This window comes from Chenopodium quinoa, unplaced genomic scaffold (assembly GCF_001683475.1).
Source record: "Chenopodium quinoa cultivar QQ74 unplaced genomic scaffold, ASM168347v1, whole genome shotgun sequence".
Classification (NCBI taxonomy): domain Eukaryota; kingdom Viridiplantae; phylum Streptophyta; class Magnoliopsida; order Caryophyllales; family Amaranthaceae; genus Chenopodium; species Chenopodium quinoa.
The window spans coordinates 5,297,722-5,316,654 of record NW_018743510.1 but is presented as its reverse complement, the minus strand read 5'-3'; the positions used below and the strand labels follow the sequence as shown (position 1 = coordinate 5,316,654).

The 18,933-nt window shown below is 32.9% G+C and overlaps 1 pseudogene; it reads right to left on the bottom strand.

The window, feature by feature from the left end:
• Window positions 1–1,109: 1,109 nt before the first annotated feature.
• On the bottom strand, window positions 1,110–14,179 carry LOC110739799 (annotated as a pseudogene).
• Between the last annotated feature and the right edge of the window lie 4,754 nt (window positions 14,180–18,933).

Genomic DNA, 18,933 nt, shown 5'->3' with positions numbered 1-18,933 from the left:
ACTTTGGGAAATAATAATTATAATTTTTATTTTTTGATAAATTAAAAAAAAAATTATTCTTCTTTTCGATGTGTAGTTTTAAAATATTAGAATTTTACATTTTTTTTGTCGTGTATTTAATCGTATTGTACATCGAAAATAAAGAAAAAAGGGAAAACTAAATAGTACTGTAATAATTCCTATAAAAATAAAAATAATAGCGCTGAAATAAGCAAAGTGCAAAAAAGTTTCAATTAGCATGTAAAAAATGGATCTTGCTAACTATTGCATTAGGATATTGGATAACGATTTAATATATTTCCTCAAGTTGGGATGTGCATGTCAAAATTGCGTGTTTATCGATATAGTTAGCATCTATTACAATTCATATTCCCATTATTAGAAATCTTAACTAACACCCTAGGGCATCTATTAGCTTTTGACATTAGAATATCATCCATTGTCAACTAATATATGTAGTATCTTTAATTATGTAAACAAAATCAATCCGAAGTATCAAATTATGTTTCCTTTGCATTATATCACTAGAATGTGTAGTTATAATCTTCTAAAACATGATAGTTTAAAGGAAATTATTAGGGATTCACTATTAGATGAATAATAACAATAAGTAGGTAAATTAATGAAAATTTGATGTGATAGCCTAAAATATGAAGTTGAGTTTTACACCCTAATAATGAAAAAACAACTAATGTATTTGCTAGAAAAACATGTTGGGATAATTTCAAGTTTCTCTTATTGATAAACAAAATACAATTATGTTTTTTAAATTGCAAAGTTATAATTAATTGCAACATTTTCACTGTTCACCAACCCTTGATAAACGAATTTTGTTTCTCAAAATGAAAAGTTGGGGTGGCCTCAACATATTGAAGGGTAACAAAGCTTTACAAGAGTCTCAAACAAAGAGAGGCATTCAACACAATATGTGATCATTTTTTTCTTTTGACTAGTATATGTGATTAGTATTGAAAAATTATAGGAGCAATTTACAACTTTCTCATACCAAAACCATATTAATCTCATGCAGAAGATTGACAGTTAGATAAAATTCACAAGTCAGTGTAGCCAAATTCAGATTATCAGCGCCTTCCCTATGTACAGACCCTCGACGCTGCTCTTTGTTGATTTCATACTTAGAGACTGTCCAACATAAACAGAGGCAACCTTTAATGGACTTATCCATGAGGAACTGAGTGTCAGAGCCCATTAGTATTTGTTGTGTCTATGAGCAGAGAGATAATCCCTACATCACCGAAATCCTCAACTAAGATGGCAGAAAACCATAGCAAGAAACTGAGAATGCTATCACGTCAATAGTCTTTGTCTGCTGCTTTGACTGATACTAGTACGAGGCATTCCTTCATGTTCCTCGGATTCTTCTTCTTCATCCGAGGATAAGAGGGAAGATCCCATCCACGTTTTAAAGCCTTCATTGACACGTCTCTCAAAGTCTGGTGTGACTTCCCAAGGATTTGCTTCCAACATTTCCAATCCAAGGTTTCTTCCAGAGAAGTTGCCCTCATCCAGAATTGTAGCAGCTTTCCTTCTCAGGAATATGGCAGTGGCTCCCAATAAAATCACAAGTCCCCATGAGGCAACCTCATAGCACCAAAACAAGGGCACGGAACAGCTACTCCCCAACGTGAGAAGACTAGAACCCAGAAAAAGTGCAAGAAGACCAAAGAGGATGGCAAAACACCATATTAAGGATGGCTAGACAACGTACTCCACCTGCAAATCAGAGTGTAAACATAAATTTTATGTTTTAGAACTCGCAACAGAGGTCTTTAGAAACTCTTAAAGCTGGCTCTTTGACTATATACTTAGACCATCACATGAGCATTTGTTCATTTTTCTTGTGTATGAAGAAATGCATTTTCATAACATTAATTATTTTTGTTTGAAAGGTAGGTAAAACCACTCAAACAGCATCTGGATATTTAAGATTGATCAGTTATACAAATTACAGAAAGAAAACTTTACTCTCAACCAACAGAACCAATAAGAAACCATATTTCAATTTGCGTAACATTATCGTCCAACACAGAATCTATCTTCAAATATCTAAAACCTACGTATGTAGTACTGCTTTATAGCACATAAATATTCTCACAACATAGCTTCGAAATAGAGAGCTTTCTCACAATAATACAATTATAGTGCACAACTTCTTACCCTAGAGAGCATACATTTGTTACTGACACTAGGGGCATCAACATAAGTATAACTAGCTGAGTCCCATCCACCAGGAAATAGAAAGAGAGCTTAGAATGGAGAGGGACACTACAGCAGACCTGGAAAACTTAATACTAGTATTTAGCTGGTTTTCACCTCTTTATTAATAAGCCCCCTTCAGCCAACAACCATTTCCTAATGCTATTCCCCTTGACAAAATAATTTATCACTGAAGAAATAAAAGATTATTCATAAGATGATCACAGAGAATTAGAAAGTAGCATACCCCTCCTTGAAGCACAATAGTTGTTCTCGACCACCTTCAAGCACCAATGCCTCTGAGGTGCAGCGTAAGCAACCATAAATCCTGTGCCATAAACAAAATTAATCACCAAACTGGACACTAGATACAACAATATGAAGAACAGGCAAGCAGAATTACAGTAAGATGGAATGAGTAGTATGACTAGTATCCATGAATTGGAATACAGTTAAGACAATAATCCATCAGTAACAATTAAATTGCAACCCCTATTTAAACACCCTTATTATCAATGGCAAAAGCAGAAATTGGATTCAACAGAGAGAAATGCAAATTTGTAAAGGTCACACTTATTGATCACTCAAGTACACAACCACAAGATCGAAAGAGATGATTCAACAGTCCATTTTCCATATTTCAAAGCAATCTAAGGCCCCTTGCCCCTCTTTAGTCCAGTTTCCATCTTTCACAATAATCTAGGTTTTGTTTGGTAGGATATCTTGGATGTGTGTGACCATGAAAACTCCAATTTATACTAAAAATAAAAAACATAATATTGGTTACATTACCTAAGAAATTCAAAGAAAGACGGCAATGCAGTGATGATGAATTCAAACTTTAAATATAAAAGATAGTTTGAGTATTTTACCTAAATAAAAAACTAAAAATGACCTCCAATCATTGTGGTAGATAAAGCATTTTATCTGCATTTCCTTAGAAAATAAAATTTGGTTTTAAATTATTTTCATAGAAAATCACAGCTCTCATGGATTCATCTTTCAATCCCTCGATGACTTACAGCATACTGAAAGAAAAAAGTTTTTAAACCAAATAAGTCTACAAGGCGGTCTTTGCCATGATATACATCAAACTAATACTTTTGCAAAACAAAGAAAATATTAAGTCAAAGGCTTCATGCAGTACAAACTTGGTTCTATACGCTATTTCACAAACAGAGTTCATTTAAAGCCCCCACTTCCATCCATGAACCAGCAACATGAAAAGATTTCAGTTGACCATAAAAAATTAATATTTGCTTTAAATAATCACTAAGCATACAAAATTACTTAAGTGCCACTGTAAAAGTTCGACACTGTAAAGGACTCAAGGACCAAATAGACGAATGGGTTATAGTATGCAGAAGGGAGTCAACCAACATGTTATCCTTTGTATATAACACATTATAAGCAGCATACTATTAGAGAGTTATGCACCGCCTTTTAATATACAAATAGAACGAAACAATGCTTTTACAGAAGCAATTGAACCACAGTAAACTAGAACCAGAATCCATTATCCAATCTCTAATGCTTCGTAGCTCCAAAACCTTCTTTCTCAAAACTAAACTAAACATCAAGCAAAAGCTACTCTTTATATCACACATTATAAGCAGCATACTATTAGAGAGTTATGCACCACCTTTTAATATACAAATAGAACGAAACAATGCTTTTACAGAAGCGATTGAACCACAGTAAACTAGAACCGGAATCCATTATCCAATCTCCAATGCTTCGTAGCCCCAAAACCTTCTTTCTCGAAACTAAACTAAACATCAAGCAAAAGCTACTCCAAAAGAGAATTTTGCAAGGAAAACAGAAAATGAAATGGTAAAACATCCTAAGCCTCCTAAAAAGCTAACACATTTTTCTCATCCCAAAACATAATCTCAGAGGACATTTCCAATGATTTAGCCACACCAAGCCACATTAAATCATAAAACAAAACTTTTCTTACTAAAATCACTAGCTCCACTAACTTCTGAATTTTACCCACCATAAATCCTCTAAGAATTTTCAAATCATTTCCAAATGATCCTGCCACTTTTTAAAAGCTATGTCAATTAAAAATTCATACTTCCATAGTTTCATTTCGGATCTAAAATACATTTCAGTCACATATTCTTAGGCCATTAGCATTCAAGATTACTTTCCTTTTTTCCTAATTTTCTGCTTTTCATGGAAAACAAGAGTAATTACCCAACAAAACTCCTTCTAATATTTAGCTTATATAGACTTGTCATCACCATGGCCCACAATCATCTGCAATGGACCCTGAAAGGGTGGAGTCTCAACTCAAGGGTCAAGGCAACCTTAACCCTTGTTTTTTCACCTCGGCCTACTGAATCAGCTGAGGACCAAAATGTGAATAAGTAACAAGGACCAAATTCTAGAGCTCCAGGATCATCTCGACACCCCTATAAGTCTATAACTACAACCACCACAAACTAATACAGTTGCCTATGAGAAACGTTTTGCCCGGTATGATTCACATTTACATCTCCTAAACAATCAGCAGAGCTGATATTTATGATCCCCAAACCTACTTTAAAAAAATTCAGCTTCTATTAACTTCTCTTCTTTTATTTACAGAAAAAAAAAAAAAAAAAAAAAAAAAAAAAAAAAAAGGAAGCACTCAAATGGCATGTAGCTTCTACTATGCATCTTGCTATCCTAATGCTAGGATCATATGCTTCCCTTCCAAATAATCCCAACTAACGTTACCCTTCGAACAACAATTAACGAATCCTATTAACTTCGATATACTCACAAAACTTTAGTAAGAGATCACTGAAGAGTTCAACTTTGGCAGACTGAAGCGTCATCATATACATACCCTCTCTAATCTTTATTAGTAATTATAAGCTCATCCTTCAATTTCACTTCAGAATGTTAATTACACAACAGGCTACAATCTATAAAATCTTTGAATCTATAGTTTCTCAAATACTCTACTACTAGATATTATCAGCCTTTATTCACTCCCTATTCCTTCTACACTAGAGTGATCAAATATAATGAAATAAAATGTCAAAGACCCATAGGCAAGTAAAACTGCAGAAAGACTCTTATAGAAAAAATTCTTTTGAGAAGGTAAAAATTTAGTATATCTCCAACATAGGTAATTCAAGTGCAATAAAAAGTTATAATCTGATCTAGCTACCAATAGATTACACGATGCTAATGTAATACAGCACAAGCGCAAAATGCAAATCAGACAATCAGTCCATCCACAACAGAACCCAAAGCAGGGGTCACATAGGGAATGCGCATACTCACTAATCTCCTAAGTAAAAAAAATCCTTTGTACTTCAAAATTCGGTTTTCCACCAATTACTCAAAGCTATAATCCTATCTTTGCTTCCCTTAAGCAAGCCGCCATGAACTCCAAACCTTCATAACTAAGGTAAGCTAGCAAGCCTAGCATCTCAAACACCAAATCAAATCAAAACACTTCAAATGCAATATTCCACAAATTTGCAACACAAAAATCCTGCCATTGCTCTCAACCCCTGTCAATCACAATTACGAATTGTCCAATGTCGGAAATGAGACGATAAAAGAGTAAATTTCAATGAACGATTCAATTGAATAATCATAAGTAATCTAACCATATAAGCACAAACGATAAACGCAATCAAAGCATAATGTACTCCTCAATTGTTTCACACATAGTTTTCCCCCGTCTACACATACACATATCATCAACAATGCTTGAAAAAATGAGTACTAAGCATCAAATACATTTCCTAAAAATGCTACTTACTATTTCATAATATTACGACAAAATCACACGTCAATGGGTGTAATTAAACGTTCCAACTAACCTGCAACAAGATAAACGACGGAGGCCAAAAACAAGATCGACGAAGGAAGAAACAACACCATATAATAATAATCAACGGTTTCTTGATCCGTAAGATAAAAAGCTCCAGGAAGAGGATCAGAATCAACAGAAGTAGTAGCATTAATCGGCAAAGGTTGAAGACGAAGATCAAAACAAAAAGGGCGATTACCAGAATCACCAGGAAACACTATCTTCAAACTAATAGCAGTAGAAACAACAATCGCAAGAGAGATAATACACACAATTGACACACAAATCGGTCGTTGAAGCTTGAGCCAAGCTTTATCTTCGTCTCTGAGATTTTGATACTCGTGTTTCGGCATGAAAGCTTGGCGAAGTGCGTCGCTGATTAAATCCATTGAGAAAACCCTAGAAATTTGGGGAATTGGAGGAGAGAGAATTGGAGTGAGGTTGAAGGTCGGAACCCTAACAATGGCGGATGAAGGAGAGAGAAAGAGGAGAAATGGCGGTTGCTGGTGTTGTTTGCTGATGGTGTTGTGACGAATTCACGAATGTTAGTTAATTGAAAATATTTTGAAGGTGGTGAGTTATTAATTAGTTGGAATTTATTGGTGATTAGTGTAAAAATGAGTTAATTAGAGTGGGATTATGTGAAAAATGGGAATTATTGGGAATCTAATCATTTACTCCACGTAGAATGCACGATATGTTTGGCTTATTTAAGAAGGTGTTGATGTGATGACTTGAGTAGGAGATTATAGGACATTTGGTTATTTACTTATTTTATTTACTTACGTGTTTAAAATTGACAATGTAGGGGCGTTTTTTCTGGCACAATAACGGACCTCGAAACGTTCTACGCCAAGAAAATCCACTTGTAGAATTTAGGCTTTGTTTGACTGATTGTACATTGCTTTGATTGAGAATTGATAATGTAGAATGGCCAATCTCTTAACGGGTAGTTGATTACGGTGGATTTAGCCACACTTTTACGAAAAGTTAAAGAACAAGAAAATAAAAGGGATTATGACAATTAGGGTAAACCTAATGAAATAAAGTTATGATTTTTCGACTTAATCAAGAAGAAAAGCAACAATTTTATATCAATTCGATTCACTCAAACTAACTCACAAAGATTTTATTAATGAAAACTATCATATTTTCATGTCCGACGGGATATCAAATTTAAAGAAAAAATTTAATCCTAAGAAACCCTATTGATATCTTATACAAAGATAAAGTATCCAGTATCTTAGGTAAATCATACTACTACTAATAAGATATAATAACATGGCTACTAATATTAATTAAATCAAGAAAAATAAATCATACATAAAATAAATCAAGATTCTTAATCCGCATCATTAATTATTTTTTCAGGACAGGTATTTGCAAGCATTCAATCTGTATATCGAGCTTATTTGGTTATTTTGTGGATGAAGTAACTTTTTAATGGTGTAGGTATAATTAGAAGTGTCAAAACCGACCCGGCTCGATCCAAAAAAACGAAATTCAGATTTTGACTTGTATAAATATAGTAATCTAGCTAGCATGACTCGACTTTAAAATAGATCTAACCCGATCGCTTTGAACGTAATCCGCACACCAAAATCGACAACTCTTTCACTCTTTGTACAAATATATTTTGTTGTCTTGTACTGTTATGTTATTGATATGGTAGAATATCATGACCAATTAAACTATCTCCCATGTATCTTCAACTAATTAACAAAGACATACATGATGGGAGCTATCCCAATTTTTCAGAGAGCTAATAGTACGTGAAACATAGAGCTTTATTTCTAGTGGTAAACATTAAAAGGTAAAACTTCTTTCAATTCATTTGTATTTATTTATAATAAGCACGTCAAGATAAGTTATATTTTTAATTACATATAAGAAATTACATTTTTTTAAAAAAAACAAAATAAAGTATATTAAAATAGATGTATTGAGAGCTAGCTTAATAACATTTATGCAATATAAGTTTGCTCTAAGATTATTCAAACAAAAAAGAAAAAAAAAAGGTTTGCTCTAAGACGTTCAATACAATATTCTCTTTCCTTTAAACTTCTTCTTTTCCATTTTCTTTGGCAAGGTAGGCAAGTTGTTGTCTATTGGTTTATTTAATTCACCCTCTTCAACATAATTAGCTTTGGGAGCCCGCTGGCCCTCTGGAATAGAAACAAGGGTTCCTACATAGCCGATGTAGCCACTATTGATGCGACCTTCATATAGCTCCAACTTTTCATCTTTAAGATCATACCAGACCAACTTTTCATCTTTAAGATCATACCGGACCAGATAAGGATGTTTGGCGTAGTGGAACAATAAAGCTTCCGGTCTTGTACTCAAATAAGCAATGGGAGGACACTGTAATGATCTCAATTCCGTATTATGGCGTGGTACACGACACAATTTAGTCCAAGATTCTTTCGTGATCCATATCTATAAAATTAAAAGTAAGAAGAGATAGACAAAAATACCCATTCAAAAATGTTGAATAGACACAGTATGACATCATCATCAGGATCAGTATTTGGAAAACCAAAGTCCTCATCCTCCCATTCTTCTGTAGAAAGATTAAAACAAGCCATTCGAAGCTGTTTATTATCTTCACCCGTTAAATTACCTTCCAAATCAGAATATACTTGGGATATATCATCGACCCCTCGGAGAACACAATGTAGCATACCGTTTCTTTACATACTAGGGCATTGAGGAACATAAAGCTTTTTTTGGAGAGGTTGAGGTCGAGGTGGTTGTGAACAAGTCGTCGTTGTCGTTCTCCATGAATTCGAATTCAAACTATAAATCCAAATGTCTCTAACTTCTCCCAACATTATCATAACAATCTTATAATCAGCATGTTGACTATCATAGCCAAACCCATATTCCATGCACCTATCATAATAATTCATCACGGCCTCACGGGGCAATTGCAAAGGACTAGTTTAAAAATACGGGTTAATGGATTGAATATTATGAAGCCCTTAATATTACCGATCTCAAGGAAAACCAAGCCATTGCATGTAGCTATAACACGAATGTCCAAATCCAAATGCGAACTGATATAATTTTTAGGCACCAAATTTAATTTAACAACTTGTAAGGGGGACTCAATATTTTCTCCAAGATAAAGGAATTCGCCCCGGGTAAAAATAAATAGACTGTCATGAAGATGGGAATTGATTTCCATAGATTTAGTAAGATGATATTGAATAAAAGGCGAGCTATTGATGAGATTGTACCACTCAATGCATACACACTTGAACCGCAACAAAGATTTTGCTGGTAGCCTAGCCAATATATCAAACATCACATTTACAGGAATATAGGAGGACACCATTGTTAGCACCTAAATAAATAAATAAATAATAAGTGAATAAATAAATAAATAAATAAATACTACGAGTAGTATACAATTAAAGCCTAGATTATTGCCTTCATATATAGGCACAAATAAACCTACTCCCACTACAAGTATACTATACAGATATCTTTTACAGTAAAAAAGATATCTATTATATTAAAAAAAAAAAATCTTGTTTCTTGATTTTGTTAATAATCTCTATCTTTTATTATTAAAAAAAAAAAAAAAAAAAAAATCTTGTTTCTTGATTTTTTTTTATTTTTTTTTTGCAATAAAAATTATAATAATAAAAAAAGAAAACATTCTGACAAAGAAAGTAACCAAACTCCCAATAAACTTTTAAGTTTTTGTCAGTTGAAGATCTGTTAGTCAAACGTTCTGACAAGAAATTAACCAAACTCAAAGAGCCTTTTAAAAAAAACAAGATTATCAAAGATGGAAAGGTATAAATTTTTGTTCAATTGTCTCTTGTTTATTTTTTCATATGAAGTTTAATGGACTAACCTATTTTTGATGAAACCAATAATTATAAAATAAAGGTCCTAAAATATAACGTATTAGCTGATCATTTAGCCAATACAATGATGTTTTCGACTTGTAAACCTCAAGAATTACAATAGGAAGTTAGAAGAGTAAAAATCATCCAAGAAATCAAATATTACAAGGTAGTGGTTTGCATTCAAGAACTTGAATGCCTTGGCCCACAACATGATATTGATGAAGTATTCAATCAAGAAATGAAGGAAATGGGATACATTTATGAAACAACAGCCATAAAGGAGCAAGTTTATACAAAAATTAAAGAAACTAGGCCGGGTTGTGTCACTTTTGAATTTCAATTACATACTTCATTTCAGATACACTTAATTTGCTACCATGCATATATAGAGCAATAAAACTTTTTCAAAGTTTGGTAGGATTATATCCGTTATCGCCTGATTGGTGCAGCTCTTTCCTATCGTTCTTCATTTGTGGATTTCATCTGTGGTGAAAAATGGCTATGACTCTTTTAAATGTGAATAAGATGACAAAGGCAGTAGAGATGTTGGAAAATTAGATTTGCATTACTGGCCAATATGCCCACAATCAGGCAATAACGAATATAATCCTACCAAACTTAGAAAATTAAGTGTGCCTGAAATGAAGCATGTAATTGAAATGTGTCACACAACCCAGCCTAGTTTCTTTATTTTTTGTATAAACTTGCTCCTGTGTGGTTGCTGTTTCATAAATGTACCCCATTTCCTTAATTTCTTGATTGAATACTTCATTATTATCATATTGTAGGCCAAGGCATTCAAGTTCTTGAATGCAAACCAAATCTGCCTTGTAATATTTGATTTCTGAGATGACTTTTACTCTTCTAACCTCCCATTGTAATTCTTGAGGTTTACAAGTCGAAAACATCATTGTATTGGCTAAATGATTAGCTAATACGTTATATTTTAGGACCTTTATTTTTAATCTAATTTTCCAGCATGTCTACTGCCTTCGTCATCTTATTCACATTCAAAAGAGTCATAGCCATTTTCACAACAGATGAAATCCACAAAGGAAGAACGATAGGAAAGAACTGCACCAATTACTGCTCATATAATCCCACATGGCAGAACCACCTAACGAAAAGTTAGTTCAATAACCAAAAACAGAGAATTTGACCACAATATTCTATGACCTGGCATCTACATTGATTGATATAAAGGGGTAGTTGGGAAAAAAAATTAAAATATAGCAGTCATGTAGAGAACAAGGATGGAAACAACCGTATTCAACGACAGATTACAGAAATGAGCAAAAACACTAAAGCGTTTATGAGCCTACAAACAATGCTCCATGTCTACAAAATCTCTTTCCCTTTTCTCTGGATCCCTTTGCAAATAATATGTTTTGATGATTAGAAGTCTAAAAGGATCAAGTTGACGAGGAGTGTTAAGTCAATAAAGGGTAATAATTCCCATTAAGGACATGCTTGGACGGGGTGAGATGTATTAATAGGGTAATAAAAATCAAATTAAGCAAAATGAAAGTGAAAATAGGGAAGGAGAAGATAGTGATGGTGTGATTGTAAGGAAAATTATGTAGTAATGGTGTGGTATGAGGTGAAGAAAGAGGAACTAATACCCTCATTTTAGGGATAATAGTTATACTAGGGGGAGGGTAGGTAACTATTACCCTCATTATGAGGGTATTAATTCTTCCATCTCTCTCTTTTCCTCATGGCACAATTACCTTATTTCATTTGTAAACACCATGCCTCCTAAAGCACCACCTCTAATTACTTATGTTTTTTCAAGTTTGACTTTTATTACCCCCTTAACATATTACCCCCAATCCAAACAAGGTCTAAGGAGAAACATTCTAATTCATAATGGAAACGGAATGTTGTTTCTGACCAAGTGGCTGGTTCAGTGATTCCCAACCAAAATACCCCAAAGTCTTGTAGTTTAGATGATAATTTTCAGTTATCAGTTCCTGAGAATAAAATAATTTAAGTGGTTTCCAATTCCTGACCATAAAAAAACCTCAACAATGGCCAGTGTGAGATGGGAAGTATCTAATATTTTTTTTTCAGATTGATGTTTCCATCGGTGCTCAATTCAGTTGATCACAGGCAATTAGATATTTAGAATTTTAGATCCATGGGGACATATTGGAGGTGCTATTTCTTGTTGATAAGGGACAAAAGACAGCATTGAGATATATATATATAGGGATTGTGAGGCTGCCAAACCAAGTTTATTAGAGGACAGGATGGTACACTTATAATGGAAGCAAACCCAAAAAAATATGAAGCACAAGAGCACATATACATGGATTAAAAAGAAGACATGCAAAAATCCACCCATTTAGATGGCTGACTAGCTATAGTACTCCTAGAACTAATGCAAAAATCTAAACGAGTCATATATTATGTTAAAATTGGTTTGGAAGCAAAATATGAGAATAGACTACATTATATTTTCACCTTGCAGGAAGTGTTTTTACATTTTTGTAGATTAAATTTCACGAGATAACAACGGACTTCCTACGTAAACACAATTTTCCGCGAGACGTTTTCAGAGAGATAGTGCCGGTCTTGCCCTCATTTTAGATTACATGAATGGCAAAAGTAAAACACGCTTGTGCATATCAAATGTGCATATTGTACCAGCCCTCAATTCCCTGATGTGAAGTTACTTCAGGTAATTACTTAGGATTCTACTAAATTTTGATTTTGGTTGTAAATTACGGTTTCTTCTAATGATAATTTCTATTTTCTTAGGTGTACATGCTGCTGAAGGGACTTGAAACAATTAAAGAAAAAAATATCCCCATCATCGCTACAGGGGATTTCAATACGCTTCCTAAAAGGTACTCTACACCTTCCTAGATGATCTTATAACCAAGGCATCATAAAAGGCATCAAAATTGAACATGCTAGGCATCATTATAGGCATCATAATCAAACCCACAAGCATCATAAACAATTAAGGCAACATAAATGATTATGAAAGGCAACAATAGGCATCATATTCAAACCCACAAGTATCATAAACAATTTATGAATCATAAATGAACATGATAATTCATCATAAACATGATAGGCAGCATAAACATGCTAAAGTTAGCATCACATAAACATGATAACTATTAAATCAATTCTATCATGCTCATAATCATCAATCACACAAAAACACACATAAATCCCCTGGCCAGCAAGAGATCACACTTGCTGGCATCCAATATATTCTCAATACAACTAACCTAATCAAAACATGCTTAAACCAACAAATTAAAGAGATTAAACTAGGGAAGAATACTTAGCTATGTCATTCACATGAATCAAGTGATTTGGGATCAACAAGGGACTTGGTTGACTGAGGAGGAACACCGCCAGGACCTTCAACGTTTAGGGTTTTGCTGTAAGAGTGCTCATCACAACAAGCCGAACCCAGATCTCGGAAAGAGTGAAAACGGCATCGGGATCTGGGTACGAAGGTGATTCCTCATGGGAACTCGTTTATGTGGACATTCAATTACGAAAACCATGAAAAACCCTCAAATTAATATAAACCCATATCTCGAGTTTTAGAGGAGAGAGAAAATAAATAGTAAAAAAAAAAAAAACGTATATCTACTCGAATTCAGCAAAACAAATCACAAATTAACAGAGGGTTTTTGTAGAGGGGACTATTACGTGCTGAAAAATCAAATTTTTTTGAATTTCAGAGCTTAATTGCTAGAAATCAAAGAGAGATAGAGGTTGAAGATGAGTGTAAACGAAGATAACCCTAATTGACGAATGCAAAATCAATTAAAGTGGAATATAATTGAATTTGGGGATAATCACTAACAAGGGCAAAATAAAAAATCGTAAGAGAAAATTTAAAAGCTTACAGCAATAATGAGATCATTTGCCCCCTTCTTCTTCACTTAATCTGTTGCAATTGCAACACTTGCAAGCGTTTCGAGGGGAAAGAATTAGGTTTTGAAGGTGTGACGAGAGAGAATAAGGTTCAATTTGTAAGATTGACTTTTAGACTGTGCGGTGTGCCCCGTGATATAATCACATACTAAAATAACATAAATATGAAGTAATAAAAATCTGGAGTATTAGTGTTTGATTAATGTTTAATGATTTTATTATAAATTATTTTGCATTTATCAATTTTTCGCATTCATATGTAGGTAGGTTAACTAATGTTTTTTCACTACATGTACGTAGATAGTTTTTTTGCTCGATGCAATTAGTATTTCTTAGATATGATATGATGTAATTGTTTTTTTTTTTGGATTAGAATATATCGCATTATATTTACGTAGTATTTTATGTTATTAACAAAATACAATATAATTTATATTTACATATGTTTTGATTTTAAAAAAACCTAAGAACGATTTAAACACACGATAGTAAAATTCTTTAATTGAAAAACATATACTTTTATTTAGCCAACAAGATTAACCCGTGCATCGCACCAGCTAAATACTAGTTCTCATTCAAAAATAAGAGCAATCTCACATATCCTCATTATTATTGTGCGGTGTGTTTGCATCAAAAAAAATTATTATTGTGCGGTGTGCAAGGTGAAAAATATACTATTTCGTATATCCATTTTTTTTAATCTGAATAATATTTCGTATATCCAATTAGTTGTAAATCAAATTTCTTATCTTAATTAACCAAAACTATATATATATATATATAAAAAAAAAAAATCTCCTTCCATTCCTTTTTTTTTTTTTTTTTTTTTTTTTTTTTTTTTTTTTTTGAAACCCCTTCCTTATCTTTTTTTCATCCCTTTCTTTCTCTTATTTTCCTTTAAGAATATAGATATCTTAGCTTATTTGCTACTAATATTAACTTTGTATTTTGCAGTACCCATACAACTTGATCACCCAGGGAAAGCTCATAGCTCCTACGGCAGAAGACCCTTGTGGCATCGGAAGATTTTTAGACCCCACCATCCGATTGGTAAACATCTCTAATCTTAAAAAAAACGTTAGCTTTCCAAATTTTGTAACATACAAAATGAAAATAATAATAATAAGCTGAGTTGATTAGATTAGTTTTTTTGTTTTGTTTGATTGACTAACTTAATTGTTAATGCTAATGTGTTGAATCTGTTTATAATTCTAGGAAAGCGCATATGCTCAGCTTCTTAAGTATGGGCGGGCAGGGATGGACTTGGAAACCTGTGAACCAATTTTCACGACTTCTCGCAAAGAGGCCTCTGGATATGTGTTTAAACGCACATTAGATTACATTTTTTACTCTGCTCAGTGCTTCATTTTTTTTACGTACTCCTCATTTATATACTCTATCCTTTATTTTCAGTTTATACATTTTGGCTTAGAATATTAATCCCATGAGTTAGTTACTTTTAACTTTTTTTGTAATTTGTACTTAATAAGAATATATACGAGTATATATAAAAAAAGATACCAATTATCGATCTACAAAATGTGATAAAAGAAACGTATGTAATATCAAGTACGAGTAATGAAGAATGGAGGGAGCAAGTATTTGTTGTTCTCATCTTATTAAAAGGAAAGATACCAATTAAGGATGAATCGAGTGAGTATTTGTTTATAGTATATGTTACAAAAAAATTTTGCTTCCCAAACAAATGTTATAACATTATTAACATATCATGCTTGTTTTATAAGAAGTCGGCAACAAGGATATTTATTTTTCAAGACGGAAAACTAGCTACTATAGAGTATAGACGTATAGTGTATAGTTTGAGTGATGCGAAGTAGTATATTGATAGACAGTTTATATTTTACCTTTTGAATGACGTAATTTTTTTTAACTTTTTTTTTTACAAGATTGAAAGGCGTCAACTTAGATGAATTGATATTGGATTTTTTTTATTTTAAAATTTTTCATTTTTATGTTGTCATTTATTATATGTAGCGGTGAAATTCTTGAGAGTACTATGGTACCACTTCCTCCTTTTTGTTAATATTACAACATAATTTACAGTTTAAAATTTTTTACAAATATTGCAACAATTTTCACTTAAAAAAGTTTCACAAATATTGTTATATTTTTCAATATGATTTGATCTTATATCTCTAACACTAAAATACATAGAGGAAGGATAAGATAACATTAGGATGAGTAAGTTGTTGCTCGATCTTGAATCTTGAAAGTAGTATGGAGTATAAGACAACATTAGGTTGACGAGTAAGTTGTTAATCTCCATATTACACTGTACATTTATATCAGAGATTAATCTCCATATTACACTATACATTTATATTAGATTACAAGAATTCACGAACACTATATGAAAATAGGAGAGTACAAGAACCCTTAAATAGTACAAGAGAACTCTCACTATAAGAACTCACAAAAGATTATGTGTATGGTATGTCTTCTTGTGTGTATCGCACACCCATGACTCATATTTATAGTTGTAAATGGAGCTTGGAAGAAATGAACGAAAGATTCCAGAAATTCTACCATTTTTGTAGCCTTAATATTCTAGAACATTCACGAACCATGTATTCTAGTTGCTTCCAATGTCAAGAATTCTCTAGAACAAGCTAGTAGAAAAATCTAGAGAAATGAGGAGCAATACCAATCTAGAGTTCTCTTGTACTACTCAAGGGTTCTTGTACTCTCTTATTAATTTCAGTTCAATAAAAAAAAAATTAAATTCAGCAAAAATAATTTCAATTCAATAAAAATATTTTAGTTAAGCAAAAATAAGGTGAAGTGAACGGACCATAAGTAAACCTCTAATACTACCTAATTTTTTTTTATGACTGCTAAATATAACCTCTCTTTACTTAACGTACCCTCTCAAAAACCCAATAGTACCCCTTTTGACTTTTCTTTTTGTTTTTCTTTACCTTTTCCCTTTTCATGTTTCTCTTCTCCATAGTTATCAATTAATTAATGAAATTTAATCAGCATCACTAACATCAAGTTCACAAAACAAAGTAGTATAAAGGAAAAAAAAATTATACAACATAGATTAGGAATCGACTTGTTCGATCATAAGATTTCATATAGCCTGGGACAAAATAGTGTCCACTATTTCATACAATTTTTGTGAAACAATGAATATTATTTTGTTCAATTTGTATGATACAGTGCTTATCATTTTCTTTAAAATGTGTGAAATAGAAATCCTCTTGCACGAAATTGTCCAATTTTCGAATAAATTGTGTTCTACTCTTACATTATATTATGGCCAACTAAGAAATCATTGATCAATCGCAATAAAAACTGCACTTACAATGAATAAGGGGTAATGGTGTTGAATTAGTAGTCTGCGATGTATGGTCATACTTAATAACTTAAATAATTAATATGAATACACTTTGTGCCCATATTATATACTCCGTATTTCACAGTCATGTGCAATTCATTAATCTTTTAATTTTTTTCGTGAATCGCTTTAAAGAGAACTATCCCCTATTCCTCTTTTTTATAGCAACAAAGAGAGAAAGAGGAATTTGAAATATTGATTGAATAGTAAAAGTAAGGGTTAGGGAGGTTACCTTAGGTCGTTAGTAAAGGGAGGTTACGTTGCAGGCAAAGTACCAAACTACGAAAGTATTAAGTAAGAAAAAACCAATACAGGCAAGTTTTGATTACTTGATTAGAATTCCTGGAAAAGAAAAATGTATAATGTTTTTCGTCAAAATAAACCGAAGTTAAAAAATCGTTTGGCAAATAATTTCGAGGGTACATTCAAGAAGTCCTAGACTCAATCGCCTATTAGGCTATTACACATAGGGCTGTATATTTTGGTCTGGACCGTAACCAAACTGGACCAAACCGCATTATAGCAGTTTGGTTTGGTTTGGTTTTTCAAAATTTATAAACCAAACCAAACCGTAAACCATTAAACTGTATTTTAATATTTATATAATTTTCAAATAAATTAAATAATTAATATAAATTTTAAAAAAAACAAATAAAAATATGAAAAATCAAAATACAACCGGGTATACGAGTATATGACTATACGGTTAGTAGGTCAGTAGGTTGGATGATTGCTTGGACATGTGGTAATACTGCTGGCCTACTGTGAGTAGGGATGACAGTGGATCTGGACCCGACCCGAATCCATGGATCCAGATCCGTTTTTCACGGATATGGGTCTTCAAATTTTGGACCCGACGGATCTGGGTTGGATTCGGGTCCTGCTGAAAACAATAGATCTGGATCCGGGTCTAACTCCCAGACCCGGATCCAGATTCGTTTACCCGTTTTATAATTTTCCTATAAAAAAAACAAAAACTAAAATTGTTTATTTCTTTATTAAAATGTTGATGATGTTAGTAGTGATGAAGATTAGCCCTTCTAAGAGATGGATTTTAAATGTTCATATCGGAGACATCATTGTTATTTTTTTGCTTGCTCATTTGTAACATACTTTTCCACTGTTTATAATTTTTATTTCAAAACATAAGTGTATAAGTTGGTTACTTTGTGTTTTTAAATTACTTATATAACTAGGTTGAACTTAATAACCCCTTACGGAAGTTTGAAATGCATTTTTTGACCTAAACATTACATTTATTGCAAAAAATTAGACAAAATGTATTGGACCCATTGGACCTGTTGGATTTGGATCCGGGTCGGATCTGGATCCTAAATACAAACACGGATCCGGACCCGGTCCAGATCCGACCCGTTGCCATCCCTAGTCGTGAGCCCCTGATGTTATCAATCTTGTCATGTTATTGCTGCCAATCATATTGAGCCCGACCCGATTTTCAGAAAATTTTAGGCGGGTTTGGAAAAACGTTTTTATGCATTTTTAGTTTTTTTTTTTGCCACCCGAAAAGCCCGCACAGCCTGGGTAGTTTGGGCACATAAATTTTGGCCCGAAGTTTGACCTGAGCCAACCCGGCCTGAAGGATGGGTTGATTTTTTCGGCCCAGCCCGACCCGACCTACCTAATGATCATCTCTAATAAATTATAATAATGTTATAATGTATTATGAATTTATGATGATAAATCTATTGTAATATGTGTTAGCACTTGGATTGTTATTTTTATTGTAATATGTGTTAGCACTTGAA